Consider the following 6,416-nt stretch of genomic DNA (forward strand, 5'->3'; position numbering starts at 1 on the left):
TCCTGGCCTTGAATCGCAGTTCCGCACCTGACTTGTGAGTCAGCACTGACAACATAATGATTGCAGCCTGTTTTGGCCAAAGACTCCAAAACAGTAAGTGCCCATCACTCCCACATACCGAAGGGAAATACCAGACTGCCTATGCAGGATTTGAGAACTGAAGGTTCAGAGACAAAAGCACTTAGGAAAGAAAAGAAATTTACTTTCAAAAGAGCTCAAGGGAGTTAGACTTCAGACAGCTTGGCTTACAAATAAATAAATAAGTAAATACATACATACATACATACATACATACATAAGTCTATAATAGATATTTAAAGGGAAAATCCTTTAACTTTAGCAAGGTTAGCTAGTTTACATTAGCCTGTTCTGGTGGATTTTCTCATATGGTTATCACATCCTCAAAAGTCATAACATATGGTCAGCTGTCAGCATTACAAAAGCCAGGATAAAGGTTTTTGTTAGAGTCAGGTAAGAATCAAATAACACCCCCAACCCCATTAGGAAAGGAAGGAGTTACAGAGGCTGGAGACCTAGCTTTACTGGAGAGGCTAATGGCTTGCTTATTTCAGACACCAGAAGCAGAAATGGTGAGTTTATTATTTGTGGTTTATCTCCCAGTGCAACTTGGTTTTATTTTGTTTTCCTCCTTGGTTGTGAAAAATGGTGTTCAGATTATTCATGTTATTCAATAAAAATTGCAGGAGGCCATTGTTTTGGACTAAGCTCTTGCACTAGGCCCCAACAGATCAGACTAAAAACCAAAATGGAGTCACCCATGCTAAAGTCCCACATCACCAAGCTGAAACCGAGTTGTCATCTGGCCTTCCAAGAAATCAAGAGAGAAGGGTAACAGCCAAATTGCTGAGCCAAAGTGGACCACAGCAGTGTTGCTCCCACTGTAGGTCCTTGGCTGGGGAAAGGGAGATGCTTTATGATTGAAGTTTAGGGATTTTTCTGTTTTTTTAAAAAAATTAAATTACATAGCACTGTACATATTATTGATGTGAGACTATTCTGAGGATGAAAGTACCTGGGAACTTTTATTTTATTTTATTTTATTTTGAGACGGAGTCTTACTCTATTGCGCAGGCTGGAGTGCAGTGGTATGATCTTGGCTCATTGCTACCTCTGCCTCCCAGGTTCAAGCAATTCTTCTGTCTCAGCCTCTCAAGCAGCTGGGACTACAGGCACCGGTCACCATGCCCGGCTAATTTTTGTATTTTTAGTAGAGACGGGGTTTCACCATATTGGTCAGGCTGGTCTCGAACTCCTGACTTCAGGTGATCCACCCGCCTTGGCCTCCCAAAGTGCTGGGATTATAGGCATGAGCCACCGCGCCTGGCCAACTGGAGACTTTTATTATTATACACAGGAGAAGCTATGAGGTCTGCCGGAGATGAAGCCAGGGAAGAACCAGCCCCACAGCAGGAGTGAAGAGGCGGTGGTAAAATAAAGATTAACTTGCTGTAAGATTGTTCTTATGAGTCCTGCCCTTTCAAAGACCAGTTATAGGAGTATACTAGTTCTCTCTGTAGCTGCTGTAACAAATGACCCCAAATTTAGTGGCTTACAACAACAAAAATTTGTTACAGAGTTGCTGTCTCACCATTCTGGAGGTCAGAAGTCCGAAGTGGTTTTTACAGGCTGCAGTCAAGACGTGGGCAGGACTGCATTCCGCTTGGCTGCTGTGGGAAGCAATCCATTATCCTTGCCTGTTCCAGTTTCTGAAGGCCACTTGCATTCATTCCTTCCCCTCAGCATTTGTTGTCACCTTGTCTTCCTTTATCCAGCTGACCCCCCTGCCCCACTTCTATGAGAACCCTCGTGATTGCACTGGGCTCACCCCAATAATCCAGGATAATCTTCCCATCTCAACAGCCTTAATTTACCACATCTGCAAAACTCCTTTTGCCACATAAGGTAACCTATCTGTAGGTTCTAGAGATTAGGATGTGGATATCATTGGTGGGGGTTTGCAGGGGCGGATTATACAGGCTACCACAAGTGGATAGGTAAACCTGAAAAAAGTCACTTTGTTCCCTGAGCCTTCATTTGTTCCTCTGTAAAATGGGGATAATAATACCTACCTTACAACATTACAGGACTTAAAGGAAGTCTGATATGAAACACTTTCTATAGCATCTCAGTAATTTGCTTTGTAAGAATTCATTCTTTTCATCCATTCACTTGATACATTTATTGAATACCTACTATTTACTGAGTACCAGGCTAGTGTTCAGAGTGCTGAACGACATATTGCCAAAAAGAGGGAAGACAGTTGAGAGCAAGAACTTTGACTGCCCTAAAGGGGGAAGGAAGGAGTGAATGGCACAGTTGAAGACATGGTTTAGAAAAGTGAAGCAACCACCTGGTTGATTCCATCAAGTTCTGACAGTCCTTTATCTGAAAGGTGGAGGGACCTAGTTAAAATACTTTAATCATGTCTGCTTTTTTGCTTAAGAAACACTGGTCTGCTAATATGATGCAGAAATAAAAATGCACAATATTATCATGCCTCAGATAGTTTAGACTAATTCAGAGGGCTAAAGGAACTCAGGCAGACCAGTCGCTTCCATGGAAGCCATTTGGTATATAGAAGTATAGTACTAAGCCTGAGTTCTAGGTAGGTTCAGGTCTAAGGTGTGTATCAATCCTTCCTTGAGTCCTTTACATAGGTAGCTATTAGATGTTGAACTAGAAAATCAGCTACAACTTCACAGAGCTGACTCCTAAGGCAAAACATGAAAATAATTTTTTATTAGATTAAGAGATATGGAGAAGACAAGAGTTCCTGGGGGAAAGAGAAAGCTGCCAAAGAATTGCTAAAAAGATCACAAAAGCATTGCTGTTGGTAGAATGACAACCTTTCCTAACTAGAGGAGTCTCAAAAATCAATACTTGCTCTAATCAAAGAAGATACCTGACTTCTAAGGGGCAAGTATCATTCCACACACATTTTTTCCCCTCTGAGCCTTGCTTTTTTTCACTTGGCAATATAGATCGAATCTTTCTATTTAAAATAAAGAGCTAAGAAAGACTTTTTTTTTTTTTAACAAAGAAGAATTCTGAATAATATGTTGTGGGACAAGAGGAAGATGCCAGTGAAGAAAGCAAGAAAGCCAAATATGTGCATTAAAAGCCAGGATTATGGCCAGCCAGAGTGGCTCACACCTGTAACCCCAGTGCTTCGGGAAGCTGAGGCAAGAAGAGTGCTTGAGGCCAGGTGTGCAAGGCTGCAGTGAGCTATTACCACACCACTGCACTCTAGCCTGGGGGAGAAAGACCCTCTCTTTAAAAAGAAAAAAGTGAACAAAAAACTCCCCCACTTGATTATATAGACTGTAACAATATGAAAACGCGTGACATTGTACAAAGTCTGTGGTTGTAACTTTGAAAAGTAACTGAATATATATAAGGGCAAAATAATTACCCCCAGAGGTTCTTAGTTGAAAAGAACCCTTGTTGCAAAAGACAGATTAATAAGAGAAAAATAAACCAAAGTTTATGAGCATGTACGTTTCATATATACATGGGAGACGCCCAGGAAATGAGAAGTTCTCAAAGAATGGGCTTCAAATTCAGCTTACATAGCATCTTCAACAAAGAACAATAAAATTTTAGAGAAGTGATAAGATAAGACAAAGGAAAGGACTTTGAGTCTCTACAGGCAGTAACTTGGAGGAAAGCAAATAGCTGGCAGATGTTAAAAAAAAAACTTAGACAAATTAAATTTCACAGAGTTTAATTGAGCGAAGAATGATTCGTGAATTGGGCAACCCTCAAACCAAAACAGGTTTCAGAGAGACTCTGGCCTGCCTCATGGTAGAAAAAGATTTATGGACAGAAAAAGGAAAGTGATGTACAGAAAACAGAAATGAGGTACAGAAATAGCTGAATTGGTTACTGCTTGGTGTTTGCTTTTTTTTTTTTTAATACGGTTTGAACAGTTGGCTGTCTTTCATTGGCTGAAACTCAGTGATTGGCCTAAAAGTAGATTACATTCAGTTAGGTTCACAGACCCTGTTAGGTTATGGTTCACTGAGTATGGAGTTCAGCCTGTACGTTGAACTTAGAATATGTAAGGAGGCGGCATGAGGCTAGACTTAATTTAACACAGATAAAGGGTACCTAGCAAAGCTTGTTCATGTAGCTTCCTCTGGTACCATCTCCAGGCAGAGAAGCGAGACGCATCTAAAGCTGTCTGCAGTGGTTAACCTTCATTCTCCTTGGTAGAAGATGGGGCAGGACACCTTCTTCGGAAATCTATGTCCTGCTGTTAGGCAAATAGAGAGAGAGAAGAGAGTTTTCCTGCACCTGCTTCTTAATTGTCTTCAGCTCAATAATCCTTCACATCTGGGAGCAGCCTATTCTGGTCTCCCGCATAGACAAAGGTGGCAGAGAATGTGACAAGATTTTAACAGTTGTGAACAGGTGGTAGGATTGTGGCTTCTCCTTTTGGGTTTCTAACTGTCTGAAAAGTTAGCATAGTCTTCATACTAAAATAATTTCAGTAAGTTTGTCTGATAAAATGGTACAAATATAGGCATATTGTTTACATCTGGAGACCCTGAAGCTTCCAACTCCAATTCTAAAGCTTTTCTACTAGATACCATATCCACTACTGCTATCTTAATTCTTTAAAATTGTCCTAGGACTCCCTGTTGCTTTTATCAGATCTCCCCCTGGTGTCACCTTTAAAAACTTTTGTCATTCAGGTGAACCCAGCTCTTTAGGAACTATTTTTATTTTAATTAGTAGACATCTCCTTTCACTGTTTTTAGCATTTTGACAATTTATGAGGAAACCCTGGAACCCCTATTCAGTCACGAAACTCCACTTGGAAACAAGGCCACCCTATTAATATCGCTGTGCAACTATGTCATCAGAATTCTTTAAAACATTTGTAATTCAAAATATCCCATGAAGATACTATTGTATTTACAAAACACTAAAAGAAGTGGAATTGTGATAGGATTATCAAGGGAATTTAGCAAAATCCAATAGCAACAGCGCTCTTGTTTTTCTGGGTAAGCAGAAATACAGGTGGTTAAGAAATGTAGTTCAAGGAGCCTGTTATCAAGACCCGGTAAGCCTTTTCTGTCTATTTAATGTCCAGTCTTACATCAGTATTTACTCTTAGTATCAACAGTAAGTGGAAATGTAAATATCTTATCAGGAGACTAGGTTCTGCTCACAGTCTAGCAGACATTTTATTTATTTATTTTTATTTTTATTTATTTATTTTTTTGAGCTGGAGTCTCACTCTACAGCCCAGGTTGAAGTGCACTAGTGCAATCTTGGCTCACTGCAATCCCCGCCCCCGGGTTCAAGCAATTCCCTTGCCTCAGCTTCCCTAGTAGCTGGGATTACAAGCTCCTGCCACCATGCCCGGCTAATTTTTGTATTTTTAGGAGAGACGGGGTTTCACCATGTTGCCCAGGCTTGTCTTGTACTCCTGACCTCAGGTGATCCATCCACCTCGGCCTCCCAAAGTGCTAGGATTACAGGTGTGAGCTACCATGCCTGGCCCAGCAGATGTTTTATTGATGTCTTCCTTTAGCTTTCTCAACTTGGCTTCAGAGTCCCCTATTATTTGAAGCAAAAGAGAAAAAAAAATGTGAAATAAATTTAAGATATCAGTGTTTTTGGCACATTTTCAGTGCATAACAACTTCTCCTGCAGCTAAAGAAATAAAGAATTATGACTCATTCTCTCAAATGGTTTTGGCTCTTGAGCTTCTAAAAAATATATCTTTAAATATGTTATTTCATCCATTCTCACAAGCACGTTTGGGGCATTGTTATTGTCCTGTTTTAAAGATAAGTATACTGAGGCTTAGAGAGTTAAGTGTCTTTCCGGTGTAGAGCCCAGGGGCCCCTCAGATCCTAGCTAGGACTCTTTCCATGTTGCCACACCAGGCATAGACAGGTGTCATCACTGTAATAACATGGAGGCTCCAAAGAGTAAAGAGCTATGCAGGTGTGAATCTCAGCTGTTTCTTCAGATTCTCCACTGGAACTTTCATATAGGCTCTTTCTACCTTCCTAGGACATAACTACTTCAAAAGTGAACTGTGATCTTGCAAGAGCTTTGGTGTCTCTCTGGACTTTATGCCTTTGAATTGAACCAACCCACCTGACTAATTCCCCTCTCCTTTTCTACCCTCACCCTGATTTTGTTCTGGCCTCAGGGTCCCCTTTGGATCTACATCCCTTCTCAGATTCCTTCTGCCTCTAGCACTTGGGTGCCCATAGCTCTTCCTGACATCCTCCTGCTGCTCAGGACCTCCTGCCTGTGACCTCCACAGAGCTTCAGAGTGGAGGCCAGGACCACGCCCTTTGACCTTCCTAGGTACAAATGAAGAGTCTCTACTTCTCTCCCATTATCTCTGAATCATGCCAAGCCAAAGTCCA

This window comes from Macaca mulatta, chromosome 7 (assembly GCF_049350105.2).
Source record: "Macaca mulatta isolate MMU2019108-1 chromosome 7, T2T-MMU8v2.0, whole genome shotgun sequence".
NCBI lineage: Eukaryota > Metazoa > Chordata > Mammalia > Primates > Cercopithecidae > Macaca > Macaca mulatta.